Below are 21512 nucleotides of genomic sequence, written 5' to 3' on the forward strand. Positions count from 1 at the left end.
ATCAAACATCCATTTACTTGCATATACAGTTATACACACACCACCACACTAACTTCTACAGAAACTTACACATACTTAGTCTTTTAAACAATCACTTATAGAAATACATACTAATTCATACAGGAACTCATTCAATCTCTCACTCTCACATATACTCACTTATGTACACCAATAGTCACATATACTAGTTTAAAACATATGTAGTTACTCATAAAGAAACTATTGAGACAGTCATTCACTCACTAACACACCCATGCACACACTCATCCACCCATACAGTCCTGCACACATGCTGTCTTCAACACATACAAACAGTGAGTCACTCATTCATGCACCTATGCACTACGTAATACCCCCCACCGAACCATACAGACACTCAGACACTCATACTGATACTCAAAAAAACAACTAATAACCTATATAGACACTCATGTAGCTACTCACCAACCCATGCAGCCACTTATACACAAAGTGAGAGACTGATACAGATATTTACATATTTAAACATTACTCACTAAGCCATGTATTCACTAAGATACACTTAATCAGTCAGTTATACAAACAATTTTTCAAAAACAAATCATCCATTTAGACACTTATATACCCATTTATCTTCCATCGACCTTGAGATATACATATATAAAACATATGTAATTTTCAGAAAAACACACATTCACTGGATGATGTCATCAGCGATGTCATCAGTGATGTCATCAGTGATGTCATGAGTGATGTCACTGACCATGTCATGAGTGATGTAATATGTGACGTCATCTGCAGTGCATTGCGGGCGCACGAGTTATAGTTAGCTGAACTAATTAAAACGGGGGAATTTCAATGGTTTTGTACGAGTGAAAAGTCCAGCTAACTTTAACGCCCCTGAAACCTATGGTTTTTTCAGTGAATTTATATATATATATATATATATATATATATATATGAAGTCCAAATCCCCACTCACAGTTAAAAAAGGGTCTGACACCGCCAGGATACACTCGGGAGGATTTATTTCAGGGTAAGTTCACAGCACAAACAAAGTAACAATACGGCAGACGCGTTTCAGCGATTCAGCTTTCCTCAGTGCCTGTTACAATGGCAGAGCCTCACACCTGGTGGCCATTTAGGTAATCACTTGACCACTCCCATTAGAGTCTTTATCGAGGCCCCTCCTCTGCCTTAAAGTAAAATTTCAATTCACGCTGGTGAAACAGGCTGCTACATGCTGGTATCTGCAGTCCGTGTGTGGATCCCCCTTGAGTAAGTGGGAAATTCACATGTTGTTTTCAGTGAATTACCTACTGGCGGTCGCCAGTAGGTAGTTATAGTTAGGACCCCTTTTCCATAGGAAATCCGCAACATTCTATTTTGAATAACTTTGGCGCCGGATGACGAATCCTCGCGAATTTCTCAAAATAGGTGGGGCGCTACGCTCCGCTCCTACCCTGAAAGTCTCGGGGGGATTCGTCAAGCGGGGGCTGAGATAAAGGGGGGGTCCCAAAACGCGTTTTTCCCATGCATTTTTCCATAGGACCTTTAGACAGGGCTACAGCCCGAACGGCTGAACAGAATTACTAGAAATTTGGCAGAGAGGTAGTCCCTAGGTCAAGGAAGTGCCTTTTGTAGGTTTGGTGTAAATCTGTTCAGTAGATTCTGAGAAAATAGCCTTTAAATCAATATATATATCTGAGCCAGCTTACGGTACGCTTACCGTAAGCTTACCGTACGCGTACGGTGGCGTGCGCGAGCGCGATTCTGATTGGCTCTTAGATCTTAGTAAACATTCGAATCGGCCGAAACCAGGAAGCGGCTGCCGCCATTTTGTGTGTTTCACTCAGAAAAAAAAGAGTGAAAACAAGAAAAGGGGGCAAGGAGGAGAGTTACAGACCCCCTTACATTTGTGAGGGGGTCAAAGAAGGACAGAAAAGTACAAAGAAAACATTTATTGATTTTTAAAAAAATCACGGGGTACGCGTACGGTAAGCTTACGGTAAGCGTACGGAAGAAAAAAAAATTAAAAAAGAAATGAAATGCAGATTTAAGAGTTTAGATATTAGGGGGCTCTAAAAAGAGCCGTTGTGTTTATGAAGTGATTTTTTAAGTGGTACCTACAAGTAAGTACCGATGCAGAGTCTAAGGTTCAAGAGGAAGACTCTGTTCCCTTCATCATTGAAGTGCACACCATCTCCTCTATAAATGTCTTGCATGTCATAACGCAAGTTGTTGTGGTAAATGGCACCCATACCATAGTCACGGAGGAAAGCAGAAACAGATTTGTTGACGTGCTTCCTTGCTTTGTCAATTTGCGGACAGAAATGATTGGACCAGTTCCATTTTTGCCTTTGGCATATGTTGGAAAACACAAAGGCAGTTTTAGGGAAAAGAGAAAACAGTTGTGCAAAGGTGTCCTTCATAAGCATTTCCAGACCTACCCCAGTCAAAGTGCCTAGGTCATTGCCACCACAGTGCACTATTATGAGGTCAGGGTGTTGGTTTTGCATGAAGGATTTCACCAATGGCATCAATTGGTGCCACTTTAACCCTCTCTGACCAATCCATTTAATGTCTACATTTGGCAAAGCAAGGTCTCTCACCATACCTGTTTTCACTGCAAACTTTTCACTCCAGAAGACATAGCTGTGCCCTACAATCCACACTGTGAACATCTTCAAAGGAGATCTGGATGCACTCAGGAGGTGTAATTCAGTAGAATGGGAAAAAGAAATGAAAAACAGTTTGGAAATGGAGGCATACATATTTTTTTTTTTTAAAAAAGAACTGATTGGCTGTTTCATACCATTCTACACTAAAAACTAGGCTGTATGTGTAAATTGATAGAAGCATGTTTTGTATTGGTACAGAAAAATGTGTTACCAAAGAACAGTACTATGGATTTGCTGTAAGGTTTGAAAAGTCAAGCACTCTTGCTCTGTGGAATTGAAACATTGTTTGGCGAACTTCTGACCTAACTCCACACAGCAGTGTTCCATGAGGTGTTGCTATGGTAGCAGGCAGAAGTCAAGTTGGGGGAAGGGTACTTTAAGAAAAGGGTTGGGTTTCAACCAATAGAAATGTGTGATTACATTTGAAAAAAAGGGGGAAGCACTGAGATTTGAAACTTACATGTATATGTGTGGAAAAATAGAGGGAAACTTTGCCATTTTCTGGTTCTGCTGAGAGGAGAGAGGTGTAGAGAACAGAGATCCTGGCTCTGATAATCTGCTGTTTGAGTGCCACATTTCTTTCACAACTAACTAATTTTAAAGGTGAGTTATGAGTTTGAGAGGGGATGTATATGGTAAATTAAGAAATGAATAATAGAATTGGAATTCCTTTTGTAGAAGTTGTGTTTATTATTTTCTGTTTTGGGAGAAATTTAAATGTGAGGAACATGTAAAATAATATGGACTATTTTTTCATGATAAATTAAGGTGTACTGGTAAAAATAAGGAATACTTTAAGGGTTTGAGGTTGCAGTCAGTAATGCAAATACATTCAGCATCACTAAGGCTGGTTGCCCTTGCTGGAGTGTAGGCAGTCACCGAGGATACACATGGTGGTGGTCTGAAAAAGCAGTTTGGACATGGGCTTTTTAAAAAAATCTAAAAAGTGGATTCATAATGTGTCAGTCTGTAAAAGTGATTTTCACTTGCCAAAAAAAAAGAGCAGTAAGTGTGCATTTAAATTGGCAAAGAAATTTCGTTTTGTGACTAATGTGAAAACATGACTCTGTGTGCAAATAGGAATTACAGGCAGAGATTTATTGCGTTTTGCTCTGGTGATTTCACAGTTGCATTAGTAGGAAAAAGGGGGAGCGATTTTTTGGGGGAAGAAGCAGACTCTTAGCACACACCCAGCTCCTTTCCATGTATAATCATGCACAGTATTTAGAAGCGAGTGGGGTTTTGAGGTTTCAGTCTGTAATGCAAATACATTCAGCATCACTAAGGCTGGTTGCCCTTGCTGGAGTGTAGGCAGTCACCGAGGATACACATGGTGGTGGTCTGAAAAAGCAGTCTGGACATGTGCAATTAAAAAAATCTAAAAAGTGGATTCATAATGTGTCAGTCTGTAAAAGTGATTTTCACTTGCCAAAAAAAAAGAGCAGTAAGTGTGCATTTAAATTGGCAAAGAAATTTCGTTTTGGGACTAATGTGAAAACATGACTCTGTGTGCAAATAGGAATTACAGGCAGAGATTTATTGCGTTTTGCTCTGGTGATTTCACAGTTGCATTAGTAGGAAAAAGGGGGAGCGATTTTTTGGGGGAAGAAGCAGACTCTTAGCACACACCCAGCTCCTTTCTATGTATAATCATGCACAGTATTTAGAAGCGAGTGGGGTTTTGAGGTTTCAGTCTGTAATGCAAATACATTCAGCATCACTAAGGCTGGTTGCCCTTGCTGGAGTGAAGGCAGTCACCGAGGATACACATGGTGGTGGTCTGAAAAAGCAGTCTGGACATGGGCTTTTTTAAAAAAATCTGAAAAGTGGTTTCATAATGTGTCAGTCTGTAAAAGTGATTTTCACTTGCCAAAAAAAAAGAGCAGTAAGTGTGCATTCAAATTGGCAAAGAAATTTCGTTTTGGGACTAATGTGAAAACATGACTCTGTGTGCAAATAGGAATTACAGGCAGAGATTTATTGCGTTTTGCTCTGGTGATTTCACAGTTGCATTAGTAGGAAAAAGGGGGAGCGATTTTTTGGGGGAAGAAGCAGACTCTTAGCACACACCCAGCTGCTTACCATGTGGAATCATGCACAGTATTTAGAAGCGAGTGGGGTTTTGAGGTTTCAGTCTGTAATGCAAATACATTCAGCATCACTAAGGCTGGTTGCCCTTGCTGGAGTGTAGGCAGTCACCGAGGATACACATGGTGGTGGTCTGAAAAAGCAGTCTGGACATGGGCTTTTTAAAAAAATCTAAAAAGTGGATTCATTATGTCAGTCTGTAAAAGTGATTTTCACTTGCCAAAAAAAAAGAGCAGTAAGTGTGCATTCAAATTGGCAAAGAAATTTCGTTTTGTGACTAATGTGAAAACATGACTCTGTGTGCAAATAGGAATTACAGGCAGAGATTTATTGCGTTTTGCTCTGCTGATTTCACAGTTGCATTAGTAGGAAAAAGGGGGAGCGATTTTTTGGGGGAAGAAGCAGACTCTTAGCACACACCCAGCTGCTTACCATGTCGAATCATGCACAGTGTTTAGAAGCGAGTGGGGTTTTGAGGTTTCAGTCTGTAATGCAAATACATTCAGCATCACTAAGGCTGGTTGCCCTTGCTGGAGTGTAGGCAGTCACCGAGGATACACATGGTGGTGGTCTGAAAAAGCAGTCTGGACATGGGCTTTTTAAAAAAACTGAAAAGTGGTTTCATAATGTGTCAGTCTGTAAAAGTGATTTTCACTTGCTAAAAAAAAAGAGCAGTAAGTGTGCATTCAAATTGGCAAAGAAATTTCGTTTTGGGACTAATGTGAAAACATGACTCTGTGTGCAAATAGGAATTACAGGCAGAGATTTATTGCGTTTTGCTCTGGTGATTTCACAGTTGCATTAGTAGGAAAAAGGGGGAGCGATTTTTTGGGGGAAGAAGCAGACTCTTAGCACACACCCAGCTGCTTACCATGTGGAATCATGCACAGTATTTAGAAGCGAGTGGGGTTTTGAGGTTTCAGTCTGTAATGCAAATACATTCAGCATCACTAAGGCTGGTTGCCCTTGCTGGAGTGTAGGCAGTCACCGAGGATACACATGGTGGTGGTCTGAAAAAGCAGTCTGGACATGGGCTTTTTTAAAAAAATCTGAAAAGTGGTTTCATAATGTGTCAGTCTGTAAAAGTGATTTTCACTTGCCAAAAAAAAAGAGCAGTAAGTGTGCATTCAAATTGGCAAAGAAATTTCGTTTTGTGACTAATGTGAAAACATGACTCTGTGTGCAAATAGGATTTACAGGCAGAGATTTATTGCGTTTTGCTCTGGTGATTTCACAGCTGCATTAGTAGGAAAAAGGGGGAGCGATTTTTTGGGGGAAGAAGCAGACTCTTAGCACACACCCAGCTCCTTTCCATGTATAATCATGCACAGTATTTACAAGCGAGTGGGGTTTTGAGGTTTCAGTCTGTAATGCAAATACATTCAGCATCACTAAGGCTGGTTGCCCTTGCTGGAGTGTAGGCAGTCACCGAGGATACACATGGTGGTGGTCTGAAAAAGCAGTCTGGACATGGGCTTTTTAAAAAAACTGAAAAGTGGTTTCATAATGTGTCAGTCTGTAAAAGTGATTTTCACTTGCCCAAAAAAAAGAGCAGTAAGTGTGCTTTCAAATTAGCAAAGAAATTTCGTTTTGGGACTAATGTGAAAACATGACTCTGTGTGGAAATAGGAATTACAGGCAGAGATTTATTGTGTTTTGCTCTGGTGATTTCACAGTTGCATTAGTAGGAAAAAGGGGGAGCGATTTTTTGGGGGAAGAAGCAGACTCTTAGCACACACCCAGCTCCTTTCCATGTATAATCATGCACAGTATTTAGAAGCGAGTAGGGTTTTGAGGTTTCAGTCTGTAATGCAAATACATTCAGCATCACTAAGGCTGGTTGCCCTTGCTGGAGTGTAGGCAGTCACCGAGGATACACATGGTGGTGGTCTGAAAAAGCAGTCTGGACATGGGCTTTTTAAAAAAACTGAAAAGTGGTTTCATAATGTGTCAGTCTGTAAAAGTGATTTTCACTTGCCCAAAAAAAAGAGCAGTAAGTGTGCATTCAAATTGGCAAAGAAATTACGTTTTGTGACTATTGTGAAAAGAAATGTAGTAATATATTTAAATAAAATAAAGGAATTTTTTTTTAGTTTTTTTCAGGTATTGCTGAAGAGCAGTGGACAAAATTTAAGATGCCTACAAAATCCAGAGTTCAAAAAACGCACAAAAAAAACCTATATTTGAAGACAACTAGAGGACCAAAGTTAGTAGAAGATGCTCATGTTGGGAAAAAGAAAAAATCTTCTGGTAAGCAGAAAAAACAATTTCTAAAAAATATATTCAAAAGAATGAAAAATGTACAAAATGTCTGTACTCGAAAGGATGTTTTGAAAAAAAAAGGAGAGGAAAAAATTGACAATTTAGTTAATGCAAATATACCTTCAGCAACTGAAAAGATTTATATAAATAGAAAAACAGCGTTTAAAGAGATACGTAGAAAAATGTTTCAGAGAAGAGTTATGTCCAATTTGATGAAGGATGTGAAGAAATATAAGAAAAAGACAAAGTTTTATAAAAGAAAAAAAGAAATAGAAGCCATTGCAGCAAAGGCATTAGAATTAAAAAGGAAACTATTCATTTTAATTTTGAATAGGATGCGTACATTAGACAAAATGGTTAATGTACTGAAATCACATAGCAAAAGGAAAAGAGTAGTGAACAGAACAAACTTTTGTAAAGTGTTTTTAGGAAAGTGGATGCATAGTTCAAGTAGTGAACCTTTTTTTAATGAAGAGAGCTATTTTCAAAGTAATAGTTTGCTGCATGCAGTTGACACCAGAGGTCGTTCTTACGAAGTAAAAAATGGTTGCATAATGGAGAAGGAGATAATGGTTCCAAGAGATGAGGTACAAGTGATGGCAGATGAGGCTATGGGGAGACGTCCTAAAGCCCCAGTGTACACTTGGAATTGTAGTAGTATTTGCACTGTGCGTCAGGAATCTATTGACAAATTTCGAGAGTTTCTAAGAGAATATAGTAAAAAAAGTATAAAACAGAAGATTAAGGTGCTTCAAAGTCTGGATCCATGCAGAGTGAGAGAGAATACTGGTTTGCAGGGTCATTCTCTGGCTTGTCTATCTAGAAAAGTGTGCAATAGTGTTTTCCATCATTTTAGGATGCTGGCTGTTCATCATACTGAAATGAGAAAGTTTGTGAGACGGTTGTATTTTGCCAAAAGTCCAGCAATAAAGTTAAATGAATTGAATAGGGCTCTGTTCCGAGGAACGGTATCAGATGTAGAGAAGGTTGTTGATGAAATTCAGTTTTGTTACTTTGGTCCTGAACAAAACAGTGCAGAGAAGGACACAGTAAATGAGGAAGAAGTGGAAGAGAATGTAGAACCCTCTGTAAGTAACACATTTAATGATCACATAACAAAATTTGCAATAGTCTCTAATGAAAGACCAAATTTTACTTGTATTTGTTGCCGCAGAACTCATTATAGAAAACAAACTAGGAATGTTGATCTCTACAGAAAGAGTAAAAATGAAGATAATTATAAGTGGAAGGATTTTGCCACATATATATTTCTAGAAAATTGTTTTGATTTGGGTGAAGATCAGCGTATTTGTAAATACTGTTACAACAAGTTAGAGGAAAATAGAATGCCGACCAGAGCTGTACATAATAATTTAGAATTGGATGCTATTCCTGCTGAACTTTCTGAATTAAATACATATGAGTCTATACTCATTCAATGTGTTCATCCGTTCCAGACCATAGTACGTATGGAGCCCAAAACTGGTAAATTACCTCCTTCTGATTTACTGAGAGGTTAAAAAGGAAGAGTTGTGTATTTGCCCTTAGATTTGAAAAAAAATATGGAAACTATTGATGCGGATACTTTGGAAACTGAACCATTAGTTATTCTGGTTAATGGTGTACCTACAAAGAATAAGAAGATTTGGCAGGAGCTGGTAGATGTGCGGAAAGTACAAAGAGCAAATTTGTATTTGAAAAGGAATAACAAATGGTATGAATCAATTTATATAGAAGAAGAAGAAGAAGAAGATTTACAAGAAGACACAGAAACACCAACTGGACAAATTGAAAAAGTGGACAAGTCAAAGGAAGAAGAAATTTATGAACATTTTAGCATACATCCTCTTCATTCAAAAGAAGTTATGGGAGATAATATTGATCTCTTTCAGATGAAGAAAGCAAAAGGAACTCCCGTGAGTGTATGGGAGGAGAGCTTGGAAGCTCGATGTTTTCCCCAGCTGTTTTCTAAAGGAAAAGGAGGACGATACGATGAACGTCCAGAACAGATTCCAGCTTCTGAGTATCGGACTACAAGACTATATGCTGAAGATCCCAGATTTCGACAAAGTATTCCTTATTTGTTCCATCTTTTATTTGAAAGCGACTTGTCTGCACTGTCTTATGCAGTAAATCACATTTTAAAAAGTGGAGTACATTTACAAAATGTGTCTGCTAAGGATTTTATGGAGAAAGTGCAGCACCGAGATGATCATTTGGAAACACAACTGATCAATCTGATGGCTTGTCAGCGTGGGACAAATGAATATTGGTACCGACGCCATGGTGAATTAAAATGCATGTTACGGAATTTAGGAACACCAACATGGTTCGTTACCCTAAGCTGTGCGGAGTACGCTTGGGATGATTTACTGGATTTTCTACGAGAGGCAAATTTAAACATTAAAAACATCGAATACAAGACAGCAGGAGAACTGTGCTCATTGGATCCGGTTAATGTTTGCAGATATTTCAATCATAGATTTGAGGCTATGATGTCCTTCATCTGCAATAAAAAAAATCCACCTCTTGGAGAAGTAGTAGATTTCTTTTGGAGAAAAGAGTACCAGGCAAGAGGTGCTCCTCATATTCATATGCTGTTGTGGATCAAGGATGCCCCAAAGTTTGGAACAGATACTGATGAAGCAGTGTTATCTTTCATTGAAGAATATGCAACATGTGCTATACCAAAAAGCACAGAAGAGAAAAAGTTAAAGGAGCAAGTTTTACGTTTCCAAAGTCATCGGTGTGGAAAATACTGTCGACGGAAATACAAGAGCAAAGATAAATACTACACTAAATGTCGATTTGGATTTCCTAGACCTGTTCTTTCAAATGGAAGAGTCAACAGTTTTATGTCAGCTGTGAGACATACTATCACAAGAAAATCACCTAAGAATACCTACAACCTAAAAAGAAAAGAAGAATCAAAAAATATAAATGACTACAACCCAGTCATTTTATCCATGTGGAACGCTAACATGGATATACAGTATGTAGCTGACAATTCCATTGCTGTTGCTCGATATGTAACGTCTTACATTACGAAATCAGAAAAAACAGAATTGAAGGAAATGTGGGAAGAGATTTCTCACGAGAAGACTGTCAGTAAGAAGCTGTACAGTTTCAGTTTGAAGATGTTATCGCATCGAGAAATTGGATCCTACGAATGTTCAGATAGGTTATCTTCTGCAAGTCTCTACTCGAAGTCAAGAAGAATAATTTGGGCAAGTTTAGGCCTTGCAGCAATGAGAAATCGGGTACTGAAATCTGTTGGAGAAATTGAATATTTGGCCGAGAATGACCCAGAAAGTACAGATATTTTGAAATCAAACATGTTGGACACATATTATCCCAAGAGAAGTCAACATCTGGAGAACATGTGTCTCTATGAAGTGCTGCAGAACTACATTTATTCACGGAAAGCCGCAGAAGACATCAACAATGGAAAATATAAAGTCATTGGTGAGGAAGGATGTTTGGTGAAGCAAACAAAAGGAAGTTTGATAAATCACAGGAAGCTGAGTTGCGACACTACTGACAAGAAGGAATTTTACTACTTGGCTCTTTTACAGTTGTTTAAACCATGGCGTACAGAGGATGAACTACTGGGAGAATTTCAAAGCTATGAAGATTCTTTTAATGCTTGCAAAGACAGCATACAATGCAGTACATTCTCAAGTTATCTGCAAATGTTAAATGAAGAAATTGAACAGGAAACTACAATTGCAGCAGAAATAGCTAGAGACAGTTCTCAGGACAGCCAAAGTTCAGGAACACTCAGTCAAGATCCCCTAGGAGAACCAATCGTTGAAAATGAAGCATCAATAGCCATGAATGAAGTGGAAACGGCTATGAATCAAGCTCAAGAAGAATTTATAGACTTAGAAAATTTGGAAAGACAACTGAATCAAGAGCAGCAACAAATTTATGAAGAGATCAGAAACAAAATTGATCACGGATTTCTACATGAAAAAAAAGAGTGCTCATGCACATCATTTCATCCAATCAGGATGTATGTAAGCGGACAAGCTGGAACTGGAAAAAGTTTCCTTATAAAAGTCATCAGAAGCTACCTACAGCAAAAAACAGATTCTACTTTGTCTTGTGTGGTTACTGCTCCAACTGGGTTAGCAGCATATAACATAAAAGGAATCACTTTACATCGTTTGCTAATGTTACCAGTGGAGCATGAGAACAAAATACAATACAACAAGCTAACTGGAGAAGCATCCTTGGAAGTTTCAAGAGTATTGAAGAAGATGCAAGTTCTCATTATTGATGAGGTGAGCATGGTATCAAACTTAATGCTTGCCTTTGTGCATTTAAGAATGCAGCAAATTTTGAAGACAGACTATGACATGTTATTTGGTGGAAAACACGTCATAGTTTTTGGAGATCTTTTGTAACTTACTCCAGTTAAAGGACAACCAGTGTTTAATACTGTCACACATGAAGACACGAAGAAGTCATTGGGAAGCATCGGAAATACAAATATTTGGTCCTTCTTTGAGTACAAGGAACTTACTACTAATATGAGGCAAGCAAGCGATGAAGAATATGGAAGTATTCTGAAAGATATCAGAATTGGACTACTCACAGAAGTTGGCAAAAAAGCATTACAGAGTCGGCTGCTACATAATTTATTTCCAAAGGAAGAAATAGTTGCAGAGAAAATATACAAGAACATTGCAGAAAACAAAAGTGTCATCTGCTTAATGCCAACTCTACGTGAATGCTCAATATTTAATGAGGAGCTTTTGAAATTGGAAAAGGAAGAGATCAGGAAATTGGAAGCAGTGGACAAAATTGAGGATGGAAGAATTACTGTCACAGTAACAGGCAAACTGAAAAATAAATTGGATTCACTAGAGAAGAACATCTCCAAAACAGCTGGATTAGAAAAAAATCTATATGTTTGCATGAACTGTAGAGTATTTTTAAGAAGAAATTTGGATGTTGAAAAAGGTTTAGTTAATGGAGCTATGGGAAGAGTTGTGGGTTTTATTAATTATCAGAAAAAAGATGGAATTGAATGTTTAAAAATAAAATTTGATCAGATAGAAGAAGTTAAAGATATTTGTCGTTGTACAGTTCGTTTCATGCTTGTGAAAGACTTATATGTACGTAGGAAGCAGTTTCCGTTTTCTCTAGCATATGCTGTAACTATTCACAAGTCTCAAGGATTGACTGTAGATTGTGCATTTGTGAACATTGGTTCAACTGTGTTCAAAGAAGGTATGGCATATGTTGCTTTGTCACGAGTGAAAACATTATCAGGTTTATTCATGATAGACTTTGATGATTCAAAAGTTAGTGCTGATACAAACTGTGTAAAGGAGTATAATAGATTAAGAAGAAGCTATGCTCCTCATTTAGGTCAGTATCCTGTGTTGGAGAAACGTGTAGTTTCTCGTAAAAGAAAAAATGAGAATATCTGTAATGAAGATGTAGAGAAGAGGAAAAAAAAGAGGAGTGATGTAATTGCAAGCAAAAAGAAAAAGGAAAATGAAGAACAGGTTGTAGGATGTCATTTTGAAAATAGCTCTGGTGTCAACTGCTACGCAAATGTAGTGCTGAATGTTGCATTTTATCTGGAAAGTTTGCAAGAGCAGATAATAGTAAATCAGGGAAAAAGATTCTGTTCTGAGCTGTGTCTCCTTTTTCAAAAGCTGAGTAAAGATAAAACTCAAATAGAAAGTGCTACTGAAATTAGAAAACTTTTAGATATATGTTCAGGACGAACACAGTTTTCTCAAAATGAACAGCAAGATGCACACGAATTTTTGATGTATTTTCTTCAAGTACTGGAAGAAGAAGAAGTTGCAATTGATATTTTATTTGGTCTCTCTTATAAATGGGAACATAGTTGTGAAAACTGTTATAATATATGTGGCTCTAATGTTGATAATGAAAGGTTTATTTATTTGACATTGCCAGAGAGTAAAACAGTCACTTTTGCAAAATTAGTTAAAGATGCTAATCATAGCATGAAATGCGGTGAGTGTAAATCTGACATGTTTTCAACATTAATTTTAAAGGAATACGGACAGTATGTAATTTTAATGATGCAACGATGTAGAGCTGATGGTTCAAAATTGGATACTTTAATAAAGAAGTTTACAGGACAGCAATTATCAATTTCAGGAAAAACTTTTGTAACTGTTGCAATAATTTTCCATGATGGACCTACTGTTACTTCTGGACATTACACAGTTTATCTTAAATGTGAAAAAGGCTGGACACTGTGTAATGATTCCCAATTGATTTTCAAACAACGTTTGCCTTTTGATTTAGCAAATTCCTATCTAATCTTCCTGAAACCTAAATTTTAGAGAGACTTGGCAAGATCTGGACAAAATAATTTTACCATTTTACTGGATTACCATTGGAATTTTCTAAAAAAAAGATTTTTTAAATTATCATTTGGCCTAATGGAAAGATAACCAATTGTAATGTGGACTTTTTTAATTTTTAATGAAACTTTCAAAAACCAATAATTTAGAGAAAATCGGTAACATCTGCACAATTTAAATTTTGGAATGTTATTGGAGTGCCATTGGAAATTTTTTCAAAAAAGATTTTAAAAATTACTATTTGGCCATGCGGAAAAGTAACCAATTCTATTGTGGACTTAATAAATTATTTAAAAAAAATTCGGGAACCAAAATGTTACAGAGAATCGGTGAGATCTGGACAAATTAAACTTTAGAATTTTATTGGATTACCATTGGAAATTTAATCCCAAAATTTTTTTAAAATTACTATTTGGCCTAAAGGAAATGGAATCAGATGTATTGTGGAGTTATTTGAGATATAATATTGTGATTATACTTCTGAAACAAAAATATCAGACGGTATTTTAAAGAAATAAGTATTGTTTTTTGATGATATTTTTTTAGAATATTATGCATTTCTGTAATGTTAAGTTTAAGTGAGAAGAGATTCTGGGCTTTTTTAATACAATCTTTGAGATTGTTATTTTTTTTTTGCCCGCTGTTAAATGATGAATGCAATTGCTTTCACAATTTAAAGTGAAATGCAATATATTCTGAAAACAGCAAAAATAAGGCAAAAATATTTTTTGGAAAATATGTAAATACGTGTACTGTATTTTAAAATGTTTAAAAAATCTTAATACTTTTTTCTTTTTTTTCGGATTGATATAGAAAATTTTCGAAAACTAGAACCATTTTTAAAGCAATTTTTTTTAAAAAAAACAAATGAATAAATATTTTTTGGAGTGGGTATGGTAAGTCAATAATAATAATTGTAGTGTTTCAAAGTCCTTGTAATGTGATTATTGATTTTTAGTGTTTTTAAAAAAAAAAAAAAAAAATTACGCGCACCGTACGCGTACGGTAAAAAGAAAAAAAAAAAGTTTTTAAAAACATCTATAAAAAAAAGATGAAAGATAAGGTTGGCTCTTAAAAGAGCCGTTGTGTTCATGCAGGGAGAGAGGAAAGAAAGAATGGGAAAATTAGTCTCTGTGACAAGTGTGCTGATCTATTTTGAGGTTCACTAGGGAAACACTGGTCTCCCTATGACAAATTAGATCATGACAAGAGGCACATCGAATATCAACCCTCAGAAATCGAGGGTTAATTTCCAGAGGGCCAGCAAAAGGAGATGCTCCCCCCACAGATGAAGGGCTCACCTGACCTGCAGAAGAAGGAGTCAGCCCTGCAGATGATGGTCCAGGCTGAGCTGCTGTGGATGTGCTTGGTTGACTTTCTGAAGGGTTACCTCCAAAAAGTCGAGCATGTGTCCTTCTGTGTACATCCCTGAGGTGCCTCATCATGGTATGATTCCCAAAGGAATACTTCCTGTCAGGATTACCTCTTGAAAGTACACGCTGACACAGCTTGCAAGTCACTAAGGGTGCATTTACCTTTAGCTGGCCTTCAGGAAAAGTAAAATAATCCCATACATAAGAGGTCTTTTGTTTCCTCGCTCTCTGCCTCAAGGTAGTGCTGCTAGTGCTAGCCTCACTCTCAGAAGAGCTCTGCTGTTCTGCCATCGTATCACAAAGACAACCCAGCTCCTTCTCCTAAGGGATCACAAGCAGAAATGAGGGGAATGGGTGTGGTGTAGGAGAGTTCTAGAACTGAAAGTAGTTTCAACCAATCAAAAGTTGTGTTTCATGATCACATGACCTACCGTACGCTTACGGTACGCTTACGGTACGCTTACGGCAAAAGTGCGCATGCGCGTAAAAAAGACACGCGCTTGCGCGCATGCGCATAACAGTCACTACCCGACACTTCCGCGTAACGTGCGCGTGTAGCGTACACGCGTACGCGTCCCACGCGGAGTACGCGCGGCTACGCAAATTGCGTAACTATACGCAAACAGCGTAGATAAATTACGGGCGTTGCGTAAACCGTACGCTTACCGTAAGCTTACGGTACGCGTACTAAAAAAAAGGAAAAAATGTACTGCAAAAAATTATAACATGTTTATTTTATGAAATATATTTAAAAAAACATATTAAAGAATTTTAAAAATTTAACCATAGTCTTTATAAAAGGTTAGAACATTAAATTAAAAATATGTTTAAAAAAATAGAAGAAAAAAAAAAAATAGCATTTAAAAAACCTTGCAAATTCACTGAAACAACCATGGGTTTCACACACGTTATAGTTAGGAATTAGCATTTAAAAAACCTTGCTAATTCAATGAAAAAACCATAGGTTTCACACACGTTATAGTTAGGAATTAGCATTTAAAAAACCTTAGAAATTCAATGAAAAAACCAAAGGTTTCACACACGTTATAGTTAGCTGGACATTTTACTCGTAAAAAACCATTGAAATTCCCCCGTTATAGTTAGTTAAGCTAACTATAACTCGCGCGCCCGCAATGCACTGCTGATGACGTCACATATTACATCACTCATGACATGGTCAGTGACATCACTCATGACATCACTGATGACATCTCAAATGACATCACTGATGACATCACTGATGACATCATCCTTGTGATAGAGTGGCAGACCTCCTCTCACCCTAATATAACCTTTGATACACACATTTATAAATAGAGACTAAACTTTTCAAAACAATGGACATACCAATACCAGTTACAACAACCTCTTCAGTAATTCTAAGATCCACATACACATCCACTCATTCACCAACAGTCCTATACAGTCACTCATACATGTACTCACTCATCATATGTACTCATACACCTATACATCCTGTTACACAATGCCACTCATTCGTAGAGTTACTCACACACATAGTCACTCATGCTAATAAAGAATCAAACATCCGTTTACTTGCATATAGTTATACACACACCACCACACTTACTTCTACAAAAACTTACACATACTTAGTCTTTTAAACAATCACTTATAGAAACACAAACTTATTCATACAGGAACTCTTTCAATCTCTCACTCTCACATATACTCACTTATATACACCAATAGTCACATATACTAGTTAAAAACATATGTAGTTACTCATAAAGACACTGTAGAGACAGTCATTCACTCACTAACACACCCATACACACACTCATCCACCCATGCAGTCCTGCACACATACTATCTTCAACACATACAAACAGTGAGTCACTCATTCATGCACCTATGCACTACGTAATACCCCCCACCGAACCATGCAGACACTCAGACTGATAATCAAAAAACCAACTAATAACCTATATAGACACTCATGTAGGTACTCACCAACCCTTATAGCCACTTATACACAAAGTGAAAGACTGATACAGATATATACATATTTAAACATTACTCACTAAGCCATGTATTCACTATGATACACCTAATCAGTCAGTTACACAATCAATTTTTCAAAAACAAATCATCCATTTAGACACTTATATACCCATTTATTCTTCCATCGACCTTGAGATATACATATATAAAACATATTTAATTTTCAGAAAAACACACATTCACGGGATGATGTCATCAGTGATGTCATCAGTGATGTCATTTGAGATGTCATCAGTGATGTCATGAGTGATGTCACTGACCATGTCATGAGTGATGTAATATGTGACGTCATCAGCAGTGCATTGCGGGCGCGCGAGTTATAGTTAGCTTAACTAACTATAACGGGGGAATTTCAATGTTTTTTTACGAGTAAAATGTCCAGCTAACTATAACGTGTGTGAAACCTTTGGTTTTTTCATTGAATATATATATATATGTATATATATATATATATATATATATATTACTGAAAAACCCATAGGTTCCACACATGTTATAGTTAGCTGGACATTTTATTGATAAAAAACCAATGAAATTCCCCCGTTATAGTTAGTGCAGGCAACTATAACTCACGCAACCGCAATCCTCTACTGATGCTAATACTGTATTTAGACACTTATTTGCCCATGTCTTCTTCCATTAAATTTTAGCTATACATATATTACAAATATTTTTTTTTCATAAAGACACATATGTCATCAGCAGAAGATTGCGGTCGCGTGAGTTATAGTTGCCTGCACTAACTATAACGGGGGAATTTCATTGGTTTTTTATCAATAAAATGTCCAGCTAACTATAACATGTGTGAAACCTATGGTTTTTTCAGTGAATTTGCAAGGTTTTTTAAATGCTAATTCCTAACTATAACGTGTGTGAAACCTATGGTTTTTTCAGTGAATTTGTACGGTTTTTTAAATGCTAAGTTACTTTACGCCATTCGTGGCGTGCGCGCCCAGTTAACGCAGTTCGTTCCGTGCGCGCGGTGCGCGAAGCGCCCACTTTACACAGTTAGTGCCGTGCACGCACGGTGGTTGTGCCCTCGTTATGCGGGATGGGCCATGTACGCACGATGCGCTTTGCGCACCGTGCGCACATGGGGGACATATTATGCGCATCTTTGTGAAATTTATTCTTTGTTTATTTCTTACCTGTAATAATCCATGCACAAATAGTGCCCTTCGGGCACCATTTGCACACGGGGTGGGGAGGGTGTGGATAATTTGTTTTTTTTTTTAAATTTTTACCGTACGCGTACGGTAAGCGTAATCGGCGATTTTCCGAAAAAAAAAAATTTTTTTTTTTTGGGCTTGGGGGTTGTTTGGGGACCCCTATATCAATGCTGGGTGGTTAGGATCTCAAGAAACTGCCTCTTTAGACATTTTTTGGCATCGTTTTTGCTGCCCAACTCAGAGAGCGAGAGAGAAAATGGCGGCCGCCGCTTCCTGGTTTTGACCGATTCGAATGTTTACTAAGATCTAACAGCCAATCAAAATCGCGCTCGCGCACGCCACCGTACGCGTACGGTAAGCGCACCGTAAGCGCACCGTAAGCTGGCTCAGATATATATATTGATTTAAAGGCTATTTTCTCTGAATCTACTGAACAGATTTGCACCAAACCTACAAAAGGCACTTCCTTGACCTGAGGACTACCTCTCTGCCAAATTTCAAGTAATTCTGTTCAGCCGTTCGGGCTGTAGCTGTGTCTAAAGGTCCTATGGAAAAATGCATGGGAAAAACGCGTTTTGGGACCCCCCTTTTATCTCAGCCCCCGCTTGACGAATCCCCCCGAGACTTTCAGGGTAGGAGCGGAGCGGAGCGCCCCACCTATTTTGAAAAATTCGCGAGGATTCGTTGACCGGCGCCAAAGATATTCAAAATAGAATGTTCCGGATTTCCTATGGAAACGTGGTCCTAACTATAACTACCTACTGGCGACCGCCAGTAGGTTATGTATATATATATATATACATGGAAATTGAGGAAACCTTTGAACTGTAAAAGTGAATTTGTGGTTTACATTCTTAAATGTTCTTGCCCTAAGATGTATGTGGGAAGTACTATTCACATGGTTCATGTACGTATCCTACAACATCTTAGGGCAATTGGAAATAATGATAAAAACTATGTGGTAGCACGTCATATGAATGAAGTCCACAAAGGTAACACTAGTGAACTAGTGTACTTTGCTATTGATCAGATCCCCATGGAACAAAGAGGAGGAGATAGAGAAAGAAAATTACGGAAATTGGAGTCTAAATACATACTGATGTTTAATACAAAAAGTCCAAATGGTTTGAATGTTGAAGAGGATCTCCATGTGCATTTGATTTAGCAGTATCCATCAAGAGTGAGTGTAGATCCTCTTTTTAGTTTAAATTTTATAGATTTTAAATTGTTATAGGGTCACAGACGAATAAGACAAATTCCTTTAAAAAACATCATTTAAAACTAGCTGGTGGTATAAGGATAATTTTTTTATATGTAGTAATGATAAGAAATGACATACCCAATAAGTGATTTATAGACTGTTTTAAGGTTGAGTACTGTAATGCATTTGCACTTTATTAGAGTTGCACTTTACTGGAATTGCGGTTTTGCACACAGTAGGCATTAGCACTTTACTTGAAACTAATATGCACTAGTATTTTTTAATAAATTTTAATATTTATATTACTTATTGTTAAGAAGACAGTTCATTGTAAATAAGGGTATGTACTATGAAATGATCATCCTATATTATTTCTTTTTTCTTTTGTCTTTCTGATTTTTGTTCACAATAAGGTCTGAACAGTGGATTGACAGAAAATAGTTACTACGCTATACCCAATCAATACAACAAGTGATGATCAACTGATGATAATGATGGGGCACTTGCCCAGGAATTTTGCATCAAATTTTGAAAATTACCACTGTTCCCTTGGAATATATGATTATTAAATATATTACTGTGTAATGCTATACAAACATGTTTTAGGCTTTTATGCTTGAGAATCACTTACTCACGGTATCCTCTATGAGAATAATTGGTTTTTTTTAATATAACTGTAATATTTTAGTATTATGGGTTTTGAAATCCTTAAATGAAAAAGAATTTTGGGATTTTAATATATTAAGAGAGGAGGGAGTGTGGCACTATGCTACGATCAATAACACTGTGTTAAAAAGCATTGTGTTAAAAGCCACAGCATTACGAGAAAAGTAACGTGAGTCTGTTTTCAGTGGTTATTTTGGAAGTGGTCATGTGACTCTGTGACGTGTATTTAAATGAAATTGTTTCGTAATGTTAATTTGTGTGAGCAAGGCAGTTGTGCCGAAACGCGTTGCTAAAAGAAGAATAAACCCTAGCCGGATGGCTAACAGCATCTCCTGTGTCGGTGTCCGATTTTATGAAGATCGGGTTTGGTTGTGATACTAAGCCGCTACATTGCTGGAATAGCGGAAGTACCGACGCGACCTCGTTCAGGTGTTCTCTCGACTTTCTGGCAGAAATTGGTGTGGAGTGTTGGCTAACACTACGAGAGAACCCCCCTTATGCCGTCCCGATGAATGCTTGACCGGGCACACGGAGCAACTACTACCGGAGCTGCGAACTGTGAGCCTTTCTGGAAGCGGAGCACGGAGGTGAATCGCCTCAGAAATAACGGTCAGTAATTGAAGGCAGCGGGGAGAGGAGCCACGACGTAATAGTTGTAAGCGGAGATTGCAAGGCAGGCAAACGGGTATGTTCAGCGTAAAGAGGAATATATAATTAACATACGAACAAACGAACATTTTACAAAAACAAGAGTTTTAACAATGGATACTCTAATTCAGCTGCGCGAGGAGACAGCTGACTCTGTATTTGGTGAAGGAAGTGACACAGCGGCCGATCAAAAACACGGAGCGGATTCTATAACAAAGGAACCGAATGATAATATCCTAGCGTTGAAAAGAAAAATTGAAAAGCTGCATCGTAATGAGATCTCAAAATGGTGGGAGGTAAAGTCACTGAGCAGATACCTGGATGTGGGGAGAGTTCCCCGAGGACTGCGCGTATTGACAGCCCCCACGTATGAGAACCCAGACCCGGAGATGCTCAAAGAATGGGCGGCAAATAATGCACAGGCATCAGAAAACATGATGCGAATTTTGATAAAATACGCTGTGAAAGATCGTGAAAAGCTACTGGCGGATATCACTTCATTGGAAGTGGACCTACTAAAATGTTTGGGAGAGGACAATTTGAACAAATTTAAGCTGGATTTGAACACTCGCTTAAAGAAATATGAGCAGTCGATAACGGAACGCAAAGCCACTAAATTCAAGCAAGATAGACAGGATTACCTGCGTGGCCAAATATATACATTTGCGCGCCGTTTTGACACTATTCGCAAACAACGGCTTTCAAAAACGAGCGCAGTGAAAGGCAAACAAACGGGTAACGAATTTTCCACCAATAATGCAGGAGAAGGTTCTGATATGAGCTCAAGAGCAAGCTCTGATGTTGATTCACTTCCTGAAGAGGGACTAGTGCAGTCAATGGGAATAGAAACCCCTACACCCCCTTCCATTATCGAAGAGTTCGGTTTTTTATATCAGGACCGGACTCAAAACCAGAGACCACCATTTCAAAATCAAAGAAAAGAAAATTACGTAAACGGAAAAACCGACGGAGCAGGCATGGAGTTACGATCAGGGAAAAAGAAGAAGGAGCAATCCCAACGCAAGGGGTGGAAGAAGTAGCACCAACAGTGATAAACTTAACAG

At 37.8% G+C, this 21512-nt stretch overlaps 1 protein-coding gene across 1 annotated transcript in view; it reads right to left on the reverse strand.

Moving 5' to 3' along the window:
- Positions 1–21512, reverse strand: part of LOC146860297 (uncharacterized) — a 781914-nt gene that overhangs the window by 268695 nt on the left and 491707 nt on the right. The window lies entirely within an intron of this gene.

This window comes from Triturus cristatus, chromosome 3_1, assembly GCF_964204655.1.
Source record: "Triturus cristatus chromosome 3_1, aTriCri1.1, whole genome shotgun sequence".
Lineage (NCBI taxonomy): Eukaryota > Metazoa > Chordata > Amphibia > Caudata > Salamandridae > Triturus > Triturus cristatus.